The following is a 23,715-nucleotide window of genomic DNA, read 5'->3' as shown; positions in this document are numbered from 1 at the left end:
TAGGAAAATTACTCTATGTTCTCATTCCCATTAAACATGGAGCATGCATGGGTATACATATGTAACTAAACTTCATTTTGCATGGCTTGAGGGAGGACCTCTAAGTGAATGTCCATGTCCAAGATGAAGAGCCATTTCAGAAAATCGAAACAGATCATGGTTCCTAGTATGCCTTGGAATCTAGAATTTTTGTGGTTAAAATGGCTTTGGGGGGTTTATCTGCTAAAAGCCCTTCATTTTAAGGGTTAAGAAACTGAACTCAGAGACATGACATATTTCACATGACACAAAATAATTCAATATCTAAAAGATGATATCTACCTGGTTTTATTTATTCTGGGGGGAAAAAAACCCTTCACACTGATATTATCAAGTTTATTGAAGTCATGTGGAGGATTTGTGGAAACTGGCTCCATACTTTTTAATAACAAAGATCTAAACTTCCTAACCACATTTAATATAAGGTGAGAATAGTGAGTTCAAAGGCAGTCTCCAGGACCTTCCCACCAGAAAGAGGGAATACCTAGAACCTGAAGTGGGGTGTTCATTATTTACTACAGGGTCTTCAGTACAGACTTTACCTGAGCCAGTCACCCTTGTATTTTAGTTTTCAGAATGGCATTCTATTGTTATCATCAAAAAGATGAGATAACAAATGCTAGTAAAAATGTGTAGAAAAGGGAACCCTTGTGCACTATTGGCATGATTATAATTTGGTACAGCTACTATAGAAAACAGTATGGAGGTTTCTCAAAAACCTAAAAATAGAGCTACTATATGACCTACAATTACTCTTCTGGGAATATATCACAGAAAACAGAAACATTATTTTGAAGAGATAACTTCACCCACATGTTAATAGCAGCATTATTTATAATAGCCAAGTCATGGAAACAACATAAGGGTCCATCAATAGTTAAATGGATAAAGAGGTTGTGATATATAAAAAACACAATGAAATATTAGTCAGCCAAAAAAAAGGGTAGGGAATCCTGTCATTTACAATAACATGGTAGACCTTGAGGGCATTATTCTAAATGAAGTAAGACAGAGAAAGACATATAGTATTTGTAAGATATCACTTATATGTGGAATCTACAAAGAAAGAAAGAAAGAAAAGATAAATATAGAAAAAGATATCTGATTTGTGGTTACCAGGGGAAGGGTATGTGTGGAGAGGGGAAATTGGATTAATGTAGTCAAAGATAAGTTCCAGCTGTAAGGTAAACACTAGCAATGTAATATACAACATGATGACTATAGTTAACACTTCTGTATGGTATATATGAAAGTTATTAAGAAAGTAAATCCTAATAGTTCTCATCACAAAGAAATTTTTTTCTTTTTCTTTCTTCTTTTTTGTATCTATGTGAGATGATGAAATGTTAACTAAACTTACTGTGGAGATCTTTTCACAATATATGTAGGTCAAATCATTATGCTGTCCATGTTAAACTTAGACAGTGTTGTGTGTCAATTACATCTCCATAAAACTGGGGTGGGCGGATTGCATTCTAACCTGATCAAACAGCATGTGAGTTCTTTTTTGAGGATCACATCTGCTCTGGAAGCTGGTGTCTTTCAGTGCATTGGTTACGGGAAGGCCTTTTTGACAGGCGGAGAAGTAGGAAGAGAAACAGCAGTGGTCTTAAAGGGCTGACCCCAGAGCCCGATTGTCTGGGTTCAAAATGCAGCTCCGCCCCTTGATTACTGAAGTACGTGGGCAATGCAGTGAACTTTTATTCCTTTCTTTTCTGTCAGAAGGGAATGATAATAACAATAGCAACTTCACAGAGAGGTTTGAAGGATTAAGTGAAATAATAAGGATAACAAGCTTTGAACAAAATTTGTGGCCTCAAAATCTTCGCTATTCCATCTGGAAATGAAAAAAGTTGCCCTTATGTATACCTTGCCAGAAAACTTCCTGTATCAACATTCCCAAGATAACAGTACCTTGGGCACTGCAGTTTCATTTTTACATGTTTAATATAATGGATCTTGCAGATAATTAGGCAGAAGTAGAATAAAATATATAGTACTTTCCTTTATTCTAGGTATCTTTCAGCCCTGGTTTTGTAAGATGTCAATTACAGTGTTTTCTTGCCAGGGGTGCCAATTTATATCCATGATCACAATTCCAAATTTCTCTTTCCTCATAAATGGAGGGATGGGCAAAAGTAGGTTTGCAGTGACATTGCGCCATTCTTTTGAATTCATAAAGCTATTGTAATAATCATAACCTGCATGGCCTTATCCCTATGAATGACTGTAAACCTACTTTTGCCCACTCCTCTATAATATAATTTAGGCAGAGCCTAGATTGTAGTTTTCTATGAAGGGAAGGCCTAGATTGTACTTCTATTTTGAGGTCAACTGCCACTTAACTATGACACAATCTGATATTTTGATATTGCTATGAATAGGCCCATGGCTTTTTAACAAGATTTATGTCTTAAAATGTTTTATAAAGGTAAATATAAACAGACAGAAAACCCACCCATTTAAAACATACTATTCAAAAGCAATGATGTGCAAATAGTTATGAAATGAGCTCAGCAGATCTGTTCTTGAATCTAGAGAACACTATATATGCTGCATTCTGCACTAAACTTTTTAGTAAAAGAAACTGTCAAATAAGTTGCCACAGGACATGATCAGGTCAAAAACTGCTCTCAAAGAAGAATGTCCAGTTTCTAGCCATTCATTCCAGTCCCCTATTCTACAAAGAACTTGATCTTTTACATGATATACAAAATCAGTAAGAAATATATAGTCTCAAAAATTTTACCTAAATTTGTATTTACTAGTTTATACAAATATATATATAGTTCACGCATTCTACCAATTAAAACACCAAATAGACACTCCCAGCCGCTGTGTTGTATAGGTGTTGTTCTCCATGGCCCCTACTAAGCAGACTGCGCTCAAGTCGACCGGTGGTAAAGCCCCGCGGAAGCAGTTGGCCACCAAAGCGGCCCCCAAGAGCGAGCCAGCTACAGGTGGCGTGAAGAAGCGGCATTGCTACCGCCTGGGCACTGTGGCCCTCCACGAGATCCAGCACTACCAGAAGTAGACCGAGCTGCTGATCCGCAAACTGCCCTTCCAATCCCTGGTATGCGAGATTGCGCAGGACTTTAGGGACAACCTGTGCTTCCGGAGCTCAGCCGTGATGGCGCTGCAGAAGGCAAGCAAGGCCTACTTGGTGGGGCTGTTCGAGGATACCAATCTGTGCGCCATCAATGCCAAGAGCATGACTGTCATGCCCAAAGACATCCAGCTTGCCTGCTGCATATAGGAGGAGCAGGCCTAAGAAGTGAGCACTCAGTCTGAGGTTCCTTCGCATCCAAAGGCTCTTTTCAGAGCCACCTAAAACATGATCATCTCGATAGATGCAGAAAAAGCATTTGATAAGGTACAGCACCCATTTATGATCAAAACAGCAAAATGGAAATAAATGGGGCATTCCCCAATGTAATAAATGCCATATATGAAAAACCTACAGCCAATATCATACTCAATGGGCAAAAACTGAAAGCTTTCCCACTAAGATCAAGAACATGACAAGGATGTACGCTTTCACCACTTCTTTTCAACATCATATTGGAAGTCCTAGCCACAGCGGTCAGACAAGAAAAAGAAATAAAAGGCATCCAAATAGGAGAGGAGGAAGTAAAACTATCCTTGTTTGCAGATGACATGATAGTGTACATAGAAAACCTTGTAGACTCCACCAAAAAAATACTCCACCTAATACGTGAATTTGGCAAAACAGCGAGATACAAAGTCAGCATTCAGAAATGAAGGCATTTTTGTATAACAGCAATGAAATAGGAGAAGAAGAAATCAGAAAAAAAAATACCATTCAATATAGCAACAAGAAAAATAAAGTACCTAGGACTAAATTTAAACAAGGAGGTAAAACACCTGTATGCAGAAAACTATACAACATTGAAGAAAGAAATTAAGGAAGATACAAATAAATGGAAGCATATACCGTGCTCATGGATTGGAAGAATTAATATCATCAAAATGTCCATACTACCCAAAGCAATTTATACATTCAATGCAATCCATTTTAAGTTACCAATGACGTATTTCACAGAAATAGAACAGACATTTCAAAACCTTATATGGAACCATAAATGACCCCGAATAGCCTCAGCAATTTTGAGAAAGAAAAACAAAGTAGGAGGGATCACAATACCGGACATCAAACTGTACTATAAAGCCACTATACTCAAAACAATCTGGTACTGGCACAAGAACAGACCCATAGACCAGTGGAACAGAATAGAAAGCCCAGAAATAAGCCCAGGTCTATACAGGCAACTAATATTTGACAAAGGGCGCAGAAGCATAAAATGGAGCAATGATAGCCTCTTCAACAAATGGTGTTGGGAGAGCTGGATGGCTACATACAAAAAACTGAAATTGGATCATCAGCTGACACCATACACAAAAATAAACTCAAGATGGATAAAAGACTTAAATATAAGTCACAACACCATATAAGTCCTAGAGGGGAAGATTGGCAGAAACTCCCAGATATCCCACGCAGCAATTTTTTCACCAGTATGTCTCCTAAAGCAAGGGACATAAAGGAAAGAATAAATAAGTGGGACCTCATCAAAATAAGAAGCTTCTGCACAGCTAAAAAAAAATCAGCAAAATGACAAGGAAGCCAACCATATGGGAAAATATATTTGCTAATGATACATCAGATAGAGGTTTGATCTCCAAGATATATAAAGAACTCACTTGATTCCACTCCAAGAAGACAAATGATCCAATCAAAAAAATGGTCAAAAGACCTGGGCAGGTGTTTTTCCAAGGAAGAGATACAGAGGGCCCAGAGACATTTGAAAGGATGCTCAGTATCCCTAGCCATCAGAGAAATGCAGATCAAAACCACCATGAGGTACCACCTCACACCAGTCAGAATGGCCATCATAAACAGATCAACAAACAACAGGTGCTGGCGAGGCTGTGGAGAAAAGGGAACCCTAGTACACTGTTGGTGGGAATGCAGACTGGTGCAGCCACTGAGGAAAGCAGTGTGGAATTTCCTCAAAAAGCTGAAAATGGAACTGCCTTTTGATCCAGTCATTCCCCTGCTGGGACTATACCCTAAGAATCCCAAAACGCCAATTCAAAAGAACCTATGTACTCCAATGTTCATAGCAGCACAATTTACAATAGCCAAGTGTTGGAAGCAACCTAAATGCCCATCAGTAGATGACTGGATCAAAAAACAATGGTACATTTACACAATGGAATACTACGCAGCAGAAATTAAAAAAGAACTACTAAACTTCGGGACAAAATGGATGGAACTAGAGAGCATTATGCTAAGCGAAATAAGCCAGGGGGCAAAAGACAAATACCATATGATCTCACCTATAAATGGAATCTAACCAACAATACAAAGATGCAAGGAAAATAAGACCAGCAACACTGAAAGGAAAAGAAATCAATAGAGACAAGAGGGAAGGAGGGAGGAGTGGGAGGGGGGAAGGAAGGGAAGTGGAAAGTCAAGGAACATATAGTAAGGACTCATGGACAAAACCAAAGGGGAAGGATTGAGGGAGGGAGGGGGAAGGGGCAAGAGAAAGTGGTGGGGAAGGCAGAGACAAATGTATTTTAAAAAATAAATTAATTAATTAAAATTAAAGAAAGGATTAAAAAAGATGTAGCAGTATAAAAATAAAAGGGCAAATTAAAGCTCTTTAAAACAACAAAAATATAAATAAAACACCAAATAAAAGCTACTAGTTCATGTATTTTAAGATTATTTTTAAGTATATTTTATTGATTATAGTATTACAATTGTCCCATTTTCCCCCCTTTGCTCTCCTCTCCCTAGGACCTCCATTACCTCCAGCAATCCCCTCCTAAGTTTATGTCCATGGAGTCATACATATGAGTTCTTTGGCTTCTCCATTTCCCATGCTATTTCTAACACTACCCTGTCTATTCTGTACCCATCAACTATACTACTTATTCTCTGTGCTTTTCCTCATTCTCCCCCTTCTGCCTACCTACTGACAACCCTCTGTGTGATCTTCATTTTTATGACTCTCCTCTTGTTCTAGTTGCTTGCCCAGTTTGTTTGTTTGTTTTTTATTCTGTTGTTGATAGCTATGAGTTGTTGTCATTTTACTGTTCATAGTTTTTGATCATTTTCTTTTTCTTAGATAAGTCCCTTCAACATTTCATATAGCAAGACCTTGATGGTGAGGGACTCCTTTAGCTGTACCTTGTCTAGGAAGCATTTTATCTGCCCTTCAATTCTAAATGATGGCTTTGCTGGATAGAGTAATAATCTTGGATGTATGTCCTTCCTTTTCCTCACTTTGTATACTTTTTGCCAGTCCCTTCTTGGTTGCAATGTTTCTTTTGAGAAATCAGCTGATAGTCTTATGGACACTCCTTTGTAGGTAACTTTCTTGCTGCTTTTAAGATTCCCTCTTTATCTTTAAACTTTGGCATTTTAATCATGATGTGTCTTGTTGTGTCCCTCTTTGGGTCCAACTTGTTTGAAATTCTCTGAACTTCCTGGACTTGCATGCCTATTTCCTTCACCAAACTGGGAAGTTTACTTTCATTATTATTTAAAATAAGTTTTCAATTTCTTGTTCTTCCTCTTCTCCTTTTGGTACACTTATGATTCAGATGTTGGTGCATTTAAAGTTGCCTGAGAAGTTCCTAAGCCTCTCCTCATTGGGTTTTTTTTTTTTTTGCATTCTTGTTTCATCTTTCTGTTCCTGTTGACTATTTATTTTTCCCTTGTTGTTCCAAATCATTGATTTGAATCCCATCTTCCTTCCTTTCACTGTTGATACCCTGTTTATTTATTTTTTGTTTAACTCTGTATATCCTTCACTGCTTCCTTTATTTTGTGGCTGTAATCAGTCATTTCTCTGAGCACCCTTATCACCAGTGTTTTGAACTCTGCATCTGATAGGTGGTCTATCTCTGTGTCATTTAGTTCTTTTTCTGGAGTTTTGATCTGTTCTTTCATTTGGGCCATATTTCTTTGTCTCCTCAATCTGACAGCCTCCCTGTGTTTTTGTGTATTAGGTAGTGCTGCTTTGGTTCCCCATGTCAGCACACCGGTTACATCATAAGGGGCAGAGCCTTAGGTATTCGTCAGAATGGTCCAACCTGCTTTGCCACTTTGTGGTACTACATGTGGGGGAGGGACCAGAGAGGGGACAGTGCCACTTGCTCAGCTCTTGCCCCATTTCCAGTCACTTCCCCCACTTCCCATAAACATCTGGTACCCTTCTTGCTGTTGCTCTGGTGCTGATTCCTGGAAAGGGTGGGCTTGCGTAGGTTTTAGGACCCTGTCAGCTCTTTAAATGGACTCTCCTGAGAGACTGACAGTTTCTTCTGCCACACTAACCCCCAGTAGTTTTTACAGCCAGAGGTTATGAGGCTTTATTCTCCCAGCACTGGAACCCTGGTTTGTGCAGTCTGGCCTGGGATCACTTGCTCCCCAGTTGTCCCTCCTGGCTTTTATCTGCTGCAAGTGAATGTGGGACCACCTATTGCGCTGTCCACCACCGGAGCTGCCTCTCGCTGCTGCCCCCCACCTCTGCCTTGCCACACCACACCGTGTCCTCTCTGCCCCTTCTACCTGTCTGGATAAATGCTTCTTCTTTAAATTCTTCGTTGTCGGACTTCCATACAGTTCAATTTTCTAGCAGTTCTAGTTGTTTTTTGTTTTTAGATTGGTTTTTATCCTGGTTATAGTTGTGAGAGGAGGCAAAGCAAGTTTACTTATGCCTCCATCTTGGCCGGAAGGCTATTTTAAAGATTTTTAATAGAGGACATTCATTTAGTTGCATTTTTCACAAAAGAAACAAACATTATTATAACATTGTACAGTTATCTTAAAATTTAAATTATTCAAAACCAATTTTGCTTTATTCATTACAAGCCAGTACCTTTGACTTATTGCTTTTTTTATTTCATTCCAATCTTTTCAAAAAGACATAAAATCATCTTTTATAATTTAACATGCCAAAATTTTACATCCTAAGAATAACAAATAAAGCTAGAGAAAAAAATGAGTATTAATCTATTCTTCCACACTCAGTTATATAAACACAGCCATCTATGTGAATTAAATGTATATGGCCATTGCCTTAAATGACACATAGAAAAAACGCTAACACATACAGAGTATGTTTTCCAGAACAGTTAAAATATGAGAGATTAGTCATATCAGAAAGATTCATCACTGGAGATATTAGAGGGGTTTTTTTCTCCTTTCCTTTTACTGGATCTAAGAATATCAAATTCTATACTCCACTGGTTATTCTCCCATTGTTGGATCACAATTCTCTTGACAATTCAAACTTCTTGGCATCTGACAAAGAATAGTAAGAGCTAGACATGACCCCAGAGTGATTTTAGAAAGATGATGTTGGTCACAGCGGTGATGCTGGCGCAGCAAGTCAGGGAGCTCCATCAGTGCTCAGTTTAGAGGTGGCACTCCTGCAATTAACACAATCTCTTGGCCATTTCTAATGTCTTTCTCTTTCTCTCTCTCTCTCTCTCTCTCTCTCTCCCTCTGTCCTTCCCTTTCTATTTCTTTGACTGTATCAAATCAGATAAGAAAATAAGAAACTTCTAATTCAGTCAAGAAAACTTGAAACATTTTCAGGCTATATACTATAATGACAGAACTTAGCCCCATTGTTTGGCGATCAGTCACTTTGATGCTAGCAAAGAAATCAGAGGAAAAGATAAAAAATTCTACAATTGTGAACTATAACATGAAAATATGTTTGAGTTTCCCTTTATTTGTTTTCTTTCCTCTTTAATAATGCCATCATTTTGTGTTTAAAATATACATAATTAAAATGTACCTTTTTAACTACTGTTAAGTGTCTAAGTGTCTGAGCATTAAGTACACTCATGTTGTTGGGCAACCATCACCACCACTCACCTTCAGAACTTTCATCTTGCACAATGAAAGCTGTTCGCATTTGACAATAACTCCATGTTTTAATTTTAATTTTCTTAATGGCTAACATATGTCAGTCAGCCAATCTTTATAGCATTTGTTATATCCTTATATAATAAGGGGGGGATGTTGAAGATGGTGTGTCTGCCCCCAGGAACCTGACGCATTTAGGCAGAAGATGGACAAAGATGTTGCCTCGCAAGGCCACTCATTGAGCACACAACTGAAACTTCAGTAGGGGTGTATGTAAGTGAATTTAGAAGTAGAATGACTGATTGTTTAGCTTCAGTGTTTTCACTGGTAATGCATGATATATAATGCTAACCCAGGGAAATATACTATTTTCAAAAATAATAAATTCCTTCAAAAAGAAGGAATGGTGCTGTTATTTTAATTGCACTTTTCAGAATGTTATTTCTGAGTGTTCGTTGCTCTTTATTTTACAAATCTTCTGGGGTAATTTTAAGCCAACTGAGATAGGCATTGTCAACTTCTGCAAAGCCCAAGGCGTACTAATATGTTCCCTGGGGAAGAAATTAAGAACCCCTGTGCCGCTGGTTCTGTGCATGGTCCACAAACCACCCTGTTTTCCGAATCTGTCATGCCAGGAGGTGACAAATAGCACCTCAGAATTTCCAAGTCCAGCCTAAGAATAGGTTAAAATACAATTTGCCCTTATTAACAAACATTGCACTTCTCTGAAAATTAGTTGCATCACTCACAAACAAACACCTTTAATTCACTTTTCTGTCTGAGGAAGTCAGCATTGCAAATCTACAGTCCAATCTTTTTTTTTTAAATGGGACCAGGTGTTGCTGTTGTTGTTTTAATTGTTGTTCTTATTCTATGGCACCAAACAGAAAGATACATGCTGATATATTCCAAAATGACTATTTGTATTCTCTTTGCTAGTGATCATTAATTTCAGTTGGACAGTTATTCATGTAAGCAATTTGCCACCATGATGACTGAGGAAAAATATTGAAGTGCTAGGCTTTTAAAATGGTAATATGTGGAAAGAGATATAATTCTCTTGCAAAATATATTCCTCAAGTTTTATATTTGGTCTCTGGTGATATGAACCATAAAATCATGCTAGCTAGTCCAAACTGTTTTATTGAAATCTTGGTTTGGGATAACAAGGATTGAATCTTTTAAAAGCTCATTTGGAATACAAATATTTGAACTCTAGCTATGGTACATCTATAAATATATCTAGAATTTAGGAAGATAAAACCAATGGAAAAGCATATTTCTTCAGCTCAATTTTCTCATGGAAAATGACATACATGCTGCTTTCAATAGCTGTTGCTGCTTCATGAAATTCTTCAAGAAATGATCTTTTTGAAAGGATTTTGTTCAGTGCACTGTTTCTGCTGGTGCTTTGAGACTTTTATTGAATTTTTATGAAAATGAAAGATGGAAAAAGCAATGCAAACCCAGTGTTTTACAAACTTGCCTTTGCTTAGTCTCACAGAAAACCATGCAATTGACCTCATTAGATCTATCAATAGCTGGCTTATTTCTGGGCCTCCCTCTCCAGTCTAAAACAACATCAGAATTATCTAGGTCTGAGTCCCCAGATATCAATGTAATAGAACGTAGATCAGTAGAAAAGGAGTCCCTGGATCCCACATCATGAAGCAACACTATGGAAGAATTATGGTGACCCAAGAAGAGCAAAGGGACATCTTCCAATGAGGTTAGATTTCCTCAGCTATTGCTAACTCTTGCCTCCATCTATTCAATTTCTCAGGACTTGTGTTAACTGCAGCTAATTCAGGCTTTGAAATAATCACTTGTCTATGCTGGGCAAAATATACAGTAGGGAACCTTAAAGGCCAAAAAAGAAAAAATCTTGGACAAAAGACTTAGTCCAACATCTCTTATATTATAGCTAAAAAGACTGAGATATAAAATATTTAGTTACAGATATGAACCCAAACTAATCCTGATGTGCTGATTCTCTAACTATTACTATCTTTTTCTATAAGTCAATCATGGAATTACACCATGCGTTTGGTACTTCTTCATTGGAAGCAAATTCTTTTAAAATATAATAGGGACTAGAAAACCTTTTCATACACAAAGGTATGAACTGCCTTCTCAAAGAGTTCTTGTTTTCTTTAATCCTTTGAAACCGTCTTTTACCATCTGTACAACATTAGTTTCTCCCCAACAAGCAAATCTATAAAATGAAATCCCTCTATCTCATTCTGTCAAATTGAACCACACATTAATTGAAAGCTTAAAGAATTATTGTAATCACTTACTATTTTCCTTTAATGATTTTCAGATTTTGAGATAGAGCCAAATACCTTTCTGAGTACAAAAAAAAATAGAGCAATTTACAAAAGTGATAGATATTTGGCAAGATTTGAAGGTAAAATAGATTTTGTAAATGTACATGTTTGAGGAGGCTTTCTTATAGGATATACTTAAAGACATCATGCTTAAAAGAAAGCTTGAAGCAGTATCGCGTTCATAAAAATTAACTGCTCTCTTAGCTAATGTACAAGACCTGAATTCTTGTTTTAAAATACTTCTTGCATAGTTGATGCTATCAGTGTTGGCAAAATTTTATAATAAATTTTTATAATAATACAATCATAAGATTTAAAGTGTCATGAAAAGGTCCAATCTTAATGTATTTACATAATTTCTCTATTCCAAAGGTAGTTCCTCAGTTAAGAGATGGCATTCTCTAGAAAAGCAAGTGACTAGTCTTGTATAATATATGTGCCCTTAAAAGGACTATGTTAAGGAAAAAAAAAAAACTTTCCTGGGATTTACAGTGCCTGTTGTGTTGCAGGCACTGTGCTAGGTGCTAATGTGCATCAGCTCTAAGCCTAAACAACCCACACAGGCATTATGCATTGCCAGTGTGCAGCTAAGGAAAATGACACTTGAGAAGCTTAAATGATTAACCCAAGCTATCACTTGTAGAACTGGAATTTGAGCCTCCTTCTATCCAAACCAAATGCTCTTTACCCTTTCCTTTTTCACAGCCTCCTTTAGCCAATACACAGCCTGGAGGGACCAAAATAATAGATACATTTTGATAAGAAAGTTATTAGGACCACAAGACCACATAGCAGTAGAGTGTGTGGCCCTCACCATTGCTTGATGGTTCAGACACATTCTGCCTATGGTAATCCTTGGCCAATGTCTGATTATTCTGGAGGACTTTTGTTTTCTGTAATACCTACATCTGTCAGTCAAGAAGCATGGAGGCCCACTATTTTGTAAAAGACCCTATAGGTAGAGTTGCCAGAGAAAATACAGCATAAGTATGTGTCATGAAATATTTGGATGTGGACTTATTCATACTAAAAAATTAATTTTTTATATGAAATTTAAACTTAGCTGGGTTCCCCACCCCCATTTTTTTGTTTGGTTTTTGCTAAAACTGGCAGTCTGGTAGACAAAATATATAGTAGATTTTTTTTGTTCTGTTTTTAATTCTCTTTCCCTTTTGGTGAGACAACCCATAAAGACATGAAAAGGAAACCAACATTGACCGTGGTATTTGGTAAGTGCTACATGACCAGCCCTTATCTTAGGTTCATCTTGAAAAGCTTCAAAACTTCTCTCAGAAATGATTTCAATAGCATCCAGCACTCCCTGCCCAGATGTCTTTCCAGGCTGGATAAGCTCCTGTAGTTGGTGTCCATTTTTATAGCAATTTATTCTTTTCATTTACCCAGTCAGTAGGAAGGAGATGAAACATTCAGAAGGGCTAACTAAGGAGAGTGTAATAAAGATGTAGGCAGAGTTCGGAGAAACTAGCAGGGAACGGTGAAGTCCATGAAGGCTAAGGACCTTAGGAAACCCTCCAGAATGAGAAGTGGAAGTCATTGTAGAATCCAATAAGAGATTAGCTGTGGGAGAGAACGAAAAAACCAAAACCGCTGAGAAATGCAGACAATAGCAAATTGTGCTCTGACAAGACAAGGGAATACCTTGACCTCCCTCATCTTTCACCTTGCTGGACCTTCAATTGTCCTAAGAAGAAAAGAGGGGGGCATGTGAAGCCTGGTAGGAAGTCCGCAGAAGTCATCTCCAGCAACCAAGTGCACAGAGCAAGAAGAAGAGTAAGATGCATAAATCTGAAGGAGACAAAGAGAGACTATCCCGCACATTCTCTCAAGTGAAGTCATTTCTTTTTATGAATTCCCTTATCATTTTATACAGGTATGTATAGCATTTATTGCATCTTAGAGTATTTTGTCATTTATTCATCATTTTTTTTATCTCAGTGGTCTGTGAGCATCTCTCCCTGAAGCTGATGAGAAGCTATATAGGATTTTTGACCATTTCAAGTCTGCCATCAGGACAAAAGATAGAACACAGCTGACTAAACTGTGATTGCCGTCGCCTAAGGAGAAAGACAGGGATGGAGATGGAAGTGCTTTTCTTCAGGATCAAAGGATGATTTGCTTGTGGGAAGCCCACCAAAAGGACAGCCAGGAAAAAGAGGACAAGGCAAGTTCACCTCATTAGGGCAGAAGGTAGAGAAAGTTTTCCACCTCAGGCCTACTTTCCTAGGAAGCACAAACTCACCTGAGAGCAGTTGTGGGGTCACAACTACAGTAGCACAGACTTTTACTTTTTCCAGCTTATGATTATGTCCAATGCACATTGGTTACTCTGTACCTCACAGACTCACTTATTCACAAACTTATTCCACAGAACTTTATCCTCTGAGCTTCTCATGTTATCAGTGCCCCCATGGAAAAGGAGAAACACCTACAAAGCAAATGAGCTTGAATGCTGCCCTGAACCCTTGAAACTGTTTTAAAATCATGTGAGCCTCTTTAACTGCTATATATGCAAAGATATGTCTCATGTCAGAGAAAATACAAATACATTTCTAACTTCCCATTGAAAACCTTCATTTGTCTTGCACAGAACTCTGGGGACATAGCAATGTGGTATTTGTTAATTAACACCTGTCCAAGTCCTGATAACTAAATTGTATTAGATGAGCTTCTCATCATGGAAGATGACCAGAGCTTCTACCTGAATATAATCAGATTGCTGAATATTAAGCAAAGCATTCTAAAGGAATTGCACAAATTTAAAAAAGCAGGCATTAGGATATACTGTTAATTTGCATCTTTTCTCCCCTCACTCTCATATATATTATTCAACTCTGATCTTAAAATTTGTATAAGACTAAATACTGGCATCTGCCTTACATCTTGTCTTTGCCTCTTCTGGGGTATTTTCATGAGATATAATCCTTCCTTTCGTTTTGCTCAGAATCCTAAAGTGAATGAGTAAAAACATTGGCTCTGCACTTTTTGTTCTTTGTTTTAAAATTACGGCAATATCACAATTATCTAGAAATCTAACATTTGAAATCCAACTCAAATGCAACCTAAAACAAACAAGAACAGTAACAACAAAAAACCTTTCTGAATGTCTTTGCAATAACCTGACATAAAACAAACAATAATAAGAAAATATCTTTCTGAACTTCTCTGCTATAACCTAACATGCATATTTAACTCCATAGGAGAAGTCTTCAAGGGACCTTATTATTTCTTTAGCAAGTAGGTTACCTGGTTTCCTAGCACACAACATATTTATGGCAACAATACCATGTAGTTGCCAAGAGCTGAGACTCAGCTCAGATCTATGTATTGTGTAGTTTAGCCACAAGTTACTTCCTTCTCTGTGCCTCAGTTTTCTCCAGGTATTGGGGGGCCTCTAAGATGTCCCCCAATGGGTCCTGCTTCATTGGTATCCATGCCCTCATAGAATCCCCATCCTCTTGAATGTGGACTGGATTTAGTCACTTTTAAGAAATAAATTACATCATAAGAAATGTGATGTGACCTCTGAAATTAGTTTATAATCTACATCTTGTAGGTTCTCTATCACATTTCTTCTCTTTAAGTCCCTTATCCCAGGGAAAGCAAGCTTCCCATGGAGAAGCCAATATAGCAAGGAACCAATGTCTCCTGACAATAGGCAGCAAGGAAATGAGGGTCCCATTCACACTACACCTAGCCTACTTTAATTGTTGCATAACTCCATGTTCTGCACATGATGGTTATCCCATCTATGACCCCACTCACCCCGATGCCCAGGACTCAGGAACCCTTCTTGATTCCTCTTCTGCACCTCTCAATTTTAATCAGTAATTGAGCCCTGCTAAGGACTGCAAATAGGGTGAGAAAAATCAAGAATCAAAGATACACATTATGAAAACTAAAATCATTATAGAAGTTTTGGAGGAGATGTGATACCCCAAAACTCAAGAGAACAATTCAAGGACACCATAATAAACAATAGTGAATGCAATAAGACGTTTGACTGAACAAACACTAACATAAATTGAGCATCTCCTGTATGCCAGATGCTATATAAGTTCATTATTTCATTGCTTCAACAAATATTTACTGAAGTCCAACATATGATGTCCCCTATACAATGTAAAGTACCAGCTGTACCACAGGACACAAAGCAGTGAAAAATACAGACACTGTCCCACTTACAGATTTTATAATCTAAAATTAATCATCTTATTTGATGTCTATGAAAGCCCAAGGTTGGTATCATATGCTTATTTTTCAGATGAAGAAACTAAGGCTCCATTAACTTATGTAATTTATCAAGGATGGCACAGCTATAAAATAATGGGGTAAGCATTAAAGCACAGGTTACACTGATTCTAATATCATGTTCTTTCTACTATATGACCTGGAAACCTGCATTGAAATTTGGGCATTGGGATTGGCATGTATACATAAATAAATTCAATTTCTGTAGGATGATAGAGCAGAATACTTTATTCTCCTATAAACCCCCCAAACTTGAGAATTCCAAAAGCTTCCAAACACATGAGCCTCAGTTTTCCCTCATCTTGGTTATGAAAGAACGAGAGAGGCAGAAGAAGAAGAAGAAGAAGAAGAAGAAGAAGAAGAAGAAGAAGGAGAAGGAGAAGGAGAAGGAGAAGGAGGAAGGAAGGAAGGAAGGAAGGAAGGAAGGAAGGAAGGAAGGAAGGAAGGAAGGAAGGAAGGAAGGAAGGAAGGAAGGAGAGAGAAGAAAGAAAGAAAGAAAGAAAGAAAGAAAGAAAGAAAGAAAGAAAGAAAGAAAGAAAGAAAGAAAAGAAAGAAAGAAAGAAAGAAAGAAAGAAAGAAAGAAAGAAAGAAAGAAAGAAAGAAAGAAAGAAAGAAAGAAAGAAAGAAAGAAAGAAAGAAAGAAAGAAAGAAAGAAAGAAAGAAAGAAAGGAAGGAAGGAAGGAAGGAAGGAAGGAAGGGAGGAAGGAAGAGGGAGAGGGAGGGAGGGTGCGGGAGGGAGGAAGAGGGAGGGAGGAAGAGAGGGAGAAGGAGAGAAAGAGAGAGGGGGAGAGATAGAGAGAAAGGCAATACTGTAAATATGATATTCTAGTAATTCAGCCTATTGTAATAAAAGATTTAAGCTCTGTAGTTACACAGATCTGATATGAATTCCACCTCTGCCACTAAATGACTGTGTATCTCTGAGCCAGTTACTTAACCTCCTCAAGTCTCAATTTTCTCATCAGTAAAATAGAGATAATAATAGTACCTATTTCATCAAGTAGTTGTGAGGATTAAATGATGTAAAATATGTTAAATGCTTCTCCTGACTTATGGGATAAAATAATAGCCAAGACATTGATACTAAGAGTTTTCATTCCAATAAGGAGAGTTAAGTATGTAAAAATCCAACTCTAAATACAATAGGCAGCCTGAAATAATAAAACTATATGCAAAATACTTTTGAAGACTAGAGGCAGGAGCAATAATTTATGTCATAGGGAAACTTCTTTTCAGTGATTATATGATAATTGTGATGATTATATGCTTTGAGAAAGATATTTTTTAATGCAGTTGCTTCATTAATACAATGGGTAGTTTGGGAAAACTTATTTTAGAAGCAGTGCCAGCAGTAGGACTATTTCATTAAAGAGAAAAAAATCTCAGGATGATCCCCTGCAGAATTCCAAAATGATAGTCTAAAACTGTCTCTTCCTTAATTCTCCTTCAGTGCTTGCCCACTCCAAACAAACAAAAAAGTGGAAATTACCTTCTAGGTCCCAAACAAATGAACTGACATCTCTCCAGAAGAAGGCACCCATGCACCAGAGCAAAAGGAGGCTCTGGTGCACGCATGGAATTTCAGCCTCGCCTGCCTTCCCTTCACAGAGGCTGGCCTGTGTGCATGTTCTTACTTGGTCCTGGAAATGTGAATATGCGTGAGGGATGATGAGTTTCTATTAGAGAGGCTCTAAATGATTTCCTGATTTCTGTGATTGCTTTCTTGGGGTAAAAAGATGATAAATAAATAATGTTAAATAAACTTATTTGCAGTGTTCCTGTGTACTACCTGGTAGGGTGAAATGTGTTATATCGGTGTTCTGGAACTATAAAGGAATAGCTGACACTCAAGAGAAGAAACATGCCTTTAAAAGCATATAGCAAGTGCTCTATAATGAAAGAAAAAAGTACTTATTCCTGCATGGATAACAACTGAAACAATACATCAATATTCAAATCTACTGTACTTGCTTTTGTGTTAATTAAATGTCATTTTTCTTTTTTACTTTGAATATATCATTTGAAATGTTTATCTTTGTTAATAATTAAATAAGTACAAATTTTAAAGGTATACAGCATTTTAAAAATGTATTTAACAGATAAGAAAAACATACAATGCCCAACACAGTACTTGTGAGGGAAAACTGAATTTGGAATTCTCATTTTCTGTAAATGCCATGGTGCTACACTTTTGCAAAAGTGAAATAGCCAAATATAGCAAGTGACATAAGATTACTTTGTATTTTGGCCCCACTCTATCTTGGGAATTTATGCCCAGGAAATATTTCAACATAACCAAATGTTTTAAGAAAGATTATAGCAGATTATTACAATAGGAAAAATTGAGAACAATGTAAAAGCTCACCATAGGAGAATAATATTTGGAATTTTGAATTATTGTGCTATCATGCAGTCATTAAACACATATTCAAACTATGTGGACACATGGAAAATATTTATTAAGTAAAAAAGCAGACAATAAAATGATGTTTATATATTAGCCAAATACATAAAATACAAAGACATGGGATCAAGGGCTAATAAGTTATATACAAAAATAAAAATAAATTTTATGGTTATGAGATCATATACATTTTCCTCTCATCAAATATTGCTGGAGTTGTACATGTATTTTAAAATAAGAGATCCATGTGCAAACAAAATAATTAAAACTTCCCCTTAAAATTTCTAGTGTGAACATTATTTTGATACTGGTTATTGATATCTTAAATAGATCTTATATTTATTTTATCTTATTTCCCAAATTTTAGGTGCTTGAGAAACACATAGTTGTATAAATATGTCTCTATTAGTCTGGGCCCTTTGAGAAGCAGACTTCAAAATGAGATTAAATGGGCAAGAATTTTATTAGGGGAAATGCTTGTAAAAGAAAATAGAGAGGAAGTCAGAAAAGGTCAGGGGAGCCATCAGACCATGAGGGAAGGAGCGATCCTTGGGTCGAAGTGACCTAGACTGCCCCGCCGTCTCAGAAAGGTGGGGCAAAGAGCTAGGGAAGTCCTTAAGGCTAAGTCAGCTGACAATGAAGTCTGGGGGTTTCCAGGAGCTGAGCATCCCCGCGGCCCTCGGTCTCTGGCTAAAGCAGCCCACGGGAAGTGTAGTCTCAGGGCAAACATGGCTCTGGACTTCAAAGCTCATCATCTGGGGCCCTTGGTCAATTACCTCCTTCACAGGGATATCCAGCTTTTTGGCATCCGTGGACCACACTGGAAGAAGAAGTTATCTCAGGCCACACATTAAATACATTGCAACACATAATTACAAAAAAATAATCTCACAATGTTTTAAGTAAATTTACAATTTTGTGTTGAGCCACATTCACAGCCATCCTGGGACACATGTAGCCTGAGGGCCGCAGGTTGGACACCCCTGCAAACAAGAGGTCTGCCAGGATGCCCAAACATGATTTTTAAAAAGTTATATGTACAAAAAATACTTTAATATCAGCCTGTCAGTCCTGAATGTTTCATAATGACTCGAAAGTATTAATGAAGCATTGAAGAAAATATTTCAAAATTGTTTATAGTCAAGAAGTAATAAATAGTCTAAATGAAACACTATTTGGAACTATTTAAAGAACTATGCTCCTTTTCTTGGTCTATCACTTTAATCAACCATAGCTACAAATGTATTTAAAAAATAAAGAAAGACGAGATCGGGCGCGTTCAGGGTGGTATGATCTCACCTATAAGCGGAACCTAACCAACAATGCAAAGATGCAAGGAAAATATGACCAGCAACACTGAAAGGAAAAGAAATCAACAGAGACGGGGGGGGCGGGGCAGGGAAAGGGAAGGGAAGGGGAAAGTCAAGAAACATATAGCAAGGACTATGGACAAAACCAAAGGGGAGGAGCTCAGGGAGGGAAGGTGGGAGGGAGCAAGGGAAAGAGGTGGGGGGGAGGCAGAGACAAATGTATTTAAAAAGTAAATAAATTTAAAAAAAAATGCTAAAAGAAAAAAAAGAAAGAAAGAAATGCTTGAAAAGAAAAAAAACAAAAAAAAAAACCATAGCTACATAAAAACTAAAAAGCAGATGCTAAGTGGCCCTCAATAAGTTACGTGTTATATCAAATATCTGCTCAATATATTCTAACTGGAAGGTTGTACAACCTAGTGAGCCACAATATTTAAATGATGAGTCATAAATCTCTCTGGGGGATCTCCTCCAAAGACCCTGGAGGCCAGTGCCAAGTAGTTCAAGATTCTGATTCTACAACTTAGTTGTTGAACAGATTTAGAGATGAAATATGTCCTTGGCTGGTGTGGCTCAGTGGACTGAGTGCCAGCTTATGAACCAAAACATTGTCAGTTCAATTCCCAATCAGGGTGCATGCCTAGGTTGCTGGCCAGGTTCCCATTGGGGGTGTGTGAGAGGCAACTGATAGACGTTTCTCTCACACATCCATGTTTCTCTCCCCTTCTTTCTCCCTCCTTTTCCCTCTATCTAAAAATAAAATAAAAATTTTGTAAAAGGCCCTGGCTAGTGTGGCTCAGTGGATTGAGTGCTGGCCTGTGAACCAACAGGTTGCCCATTTGACTCCCAGTTGGGGCACATGTCTGGGTTGTGGGTCAGGTACCCAGTTGGAGGATGCACGAGAGGCAACCATACATTACTGTTTCTCTCCCTCTTTTTCTTCCTCACTTCCCTTCTCCCTGAAAATAAATGAAATTTTTTTTTAATCTTTAAAAAAGAAAAAGAAGAAATGTATTTTCTCTCAACCTCAGTAGCCAGGAAAAAACTGAAATAATTATACACCAAATACAGGGTGAGGAAACAGGAGATTTACAGTTATGAGTATGTGAAACACAGTTTGTTCTTATATTACTACTTATTAATTATTATATTATTTGCCATATGAACAGTAAACCTACTTTTGCCCCACCCTGTAATTATACCCAATTAATTTTCAACATTATGAGGTATTATGAGAAAATAAATATAAAACACTTAGAACTATATTTAGTAAATATTAATGCTTGACAAATATTACTCCCCTTTCCCTACACATACACACACTTTCGTTAGGGCAAGTGGCTCTTTGGTTCACTATAGCCTCCAGGATAAAACCAGCCTCTTCAGTGCTACCTCTATAGCCATATTTCTTCAAAACCCATTTGAACAAATATATCTCCCTTTCATACCAGCCCAGGTTTCCTCCTCCAAGGAAGCTGATCTCCTTGGTGTCTTCCAAAGATCCCACATTAGTTTCAGCAACAAACATTGAATCTGCTGCATACAGACCCCCCCATACCCTTCCTTTCTGCTTTTCCAAATTGTATTCACATCTAAGCTTTTTATGGAGCCATTAATCTCTCACTCCTCTGAGCTTCTACAGTACTTATTAACATATTGTTCAATTCAGCAGTAAATAATATATGCTTATCTTATCACCATCTACCATCTTTTATCTTTCTTGGCACCTAGTATAAGATAATAAACCCACAGTGGATTCTGAATTAATTCTTATTTAATTATGGGTGCTCCCTACATTCCAGCTGACCCCAATGGCATCCCATAGAGCTATATGTTCTGAGACATCTATACATGTGCCAATGATTTAAATGCATGGAAAAATTTAATTTGTACTTGAAATAATCAGCTTATCTGGTTCAGAAGCATGTGTATAAACAGGCAATCAGAAGTGACCTCTAAAATAATATACTATAACACAACTGCAAGGTTACTGTAAATGTAGAAGAAATTAATAGGATACTTGTAAATGTTCAAGTGAATAAATGTGTTTTCATTGGCTTCAATGAAACATAAAAATGCAGACCTCATAACCACTGACCAAATACAACTACTCATACTACAGTTTTATTCTAGAACCCAGTAAAAATCCATTCACATTTAGACATTTTTAAAAATAAATATCTGAAAACTATCATATACTTTTAGCATAAATTTATATCTAATTAGGACCCATCCAAGAAGCTACATAAAATAAGTTATATAGATCCAGAAACAATTTATATGCTTCTTAGTTTAAATGGGCACTATCTGAGGGTCCTGTACATTTAGAAAAATATACTGCCCAAGTGAACCTACATTAATGTACAGAGAAGAGATAATATAGAAGAGAAAAAATGTTTAATGGTAAAATTTCTGTCAAAAAATGACTTTGTTAATATGAAGGGAATGACATGATGCAATGTGGCATGGTATGACAGGACATGATATGAGATGACATTTTGTTACAGGTGTCCATTGTAAGGGTCCCATAGCTGAGGCACAAGAGGCAAATCCCAGAGGGAAGAGACTTTGCCATTTTAGCTTGGGATTTACTTTATGTGCCTTACATTACTTGGTATGATAAAGAAAATATTATTTCCACCAATCAGAGATGGTAGCACTGAAGGATAAGGAGTGTAATGATGACACTGGGAAGTTATAACGTCAGGAATGGAGTATGTTTGCTTAAGTCGAGAACCTTTGAGGGGAAGGGAGATTAGTTTATCTGAGAAAGAAGTGAACAAGAGAGGCCTGGAGCTACATGTTGGAAAATCTTCCAACTACTGGTAAAAAGACTACCACATTTACTGATGAGGCTTTTATAAAGATCATAAGTAGTGTTTGGATAGTGTCTTAAATTATTTGGCAAAAGGGGTTATATGGACACGAATAGGCAAAGTATTTTGGGAGGGCTTCTCTAAGTAGCAACACTTTCTCTGCCCCACCAGTTTTCCTTCAGAATCAGTTTCATTTGCCCTAAATTTTCAAAAAGAGAACAGCCCATGATATTGAATGCTCCTGCAGGTCAGCTGTCTCTTCTCCAGTAGTCATTATGTGGCAAACCAAAAGAGGAGTAAAAAATGCAGGAGCTGCTTTGTAAGGACGGGTGCCTAGGAATGCAACCTAGAAAAGTAGTAAAGACTTTCCTTTGGCCATTCTGTTTCACTTTCCACAGGGGAACTATTTTCTTCATCATTTATCCTAACTGACAAGTACAAGCACTTTGGGCCCTAACTGAATGTGAACATTGTCAAAAGGAATTGGGCTAACTGGAGGCATCTGCAGCTCCATTCCCGGTGCATTCTGGTGGGGGCCACGGCGGCCAATGTGGCAGGGAGGCCAGTGGGCAGACACCCCCGCAGATGGAGCCTCACATACTGTATGCATCATGACCAACCATAAAAACAGTCACAATGAATCAGTGGTACTGCAGAGAGGCTCCTTGGAATCTTCACATTTGATTTTATTTGGCTGACATGTGCAGGTTGTAGTCAGCAGCTATATTAAGCAGAGATTCAGAACTAAGCCACAAATCCCAGGTCACAGGGTCTCACTGGTCTAAGCCATTGGTTTGAAAGGTTTCACTGGTCTGAGAGAGCTTGTGGTGGACTGGCCTGTATTTGCAAACGGGTAAGGGCTTCATTTTTAAGTACTCTATGTCTACCCGTGGTTTCTGACTCCTTGAACAAACAGTTGCTAGAAGGGGTCTCAAAGCTTCAAGAAGAGAAGAATCCAGTCAGCCAGGAATTCCAATACAAATACCAATTTAGAAAACGAGCTAATCCACCTTGACAACATGTTGTCACTGCGGAGTTGCAAAAAGGAATTACACATTAATACGACTTTAAAAATTAGAGGTCCTGCAATTTAACAGCTTAAGTTTGCTTCAAAGGGACAGCAGGGAAGCAGCAGTGGGTTTCAGGTGACAGCTTGGAATTCTCTGGTTCTCCGCTCTGTTCAGGTAAAAGGCCTGATGGTAACACGAGCTTTCCAACTTGTTTCAAACTGAAGTATTATGAAAAGGTAAATTATGTTTTGTATTCATGACTGAAAGCATTTTACTTTAAAGCCGTTGTGGCTGATGCTGTCAAGGTAGAGATTCAAGTTTTATGTACAATGCCTCCAGCCCAGCCGATGTGAGTGAAGCAACATGACAGCTTGTAATAAGTAATTTTTATACAGTTACATTTATCACTCAAGTAGGCTTGGCAATATTAAACACAGACCTTAAAATATTGCTGAAGAGGAGGACAGGGGCTGGAGGCCATGAGGGGTCTTCTCCCCCCTTTAGTGCAAGTGCGGGTGCCAATTTGGGTTCTTTTATATTTTTTCCAGTGTGTATTCCTGTTAATGTGGCACTTTTTAAGATATGCACCCAAATGCTTTTCTACTGTTAATATTTCACTAAGAGGTTAA

This window comes from Pteronotus mesoamericanus, unplaced genomic scaffold (assembly GCF_021234165.1).
Source record: "Pteronotus mesoamericanus isolate MK-2021 breed Mesoamerican mustached bat unplaced genomic scaffold, CSHL_Meso_final contig_20, whole genome shotgun sequence".
Classification (NCBI taxonomy): Eukaryota; Metazoa; Chordata; class Mammalia; order Chiroptera; family Mormoopidae; genus Pteronotus; species Pteronotus mesoamericanus.
This window is presented reverse-complemented; position numbering follows the sequence as displayed.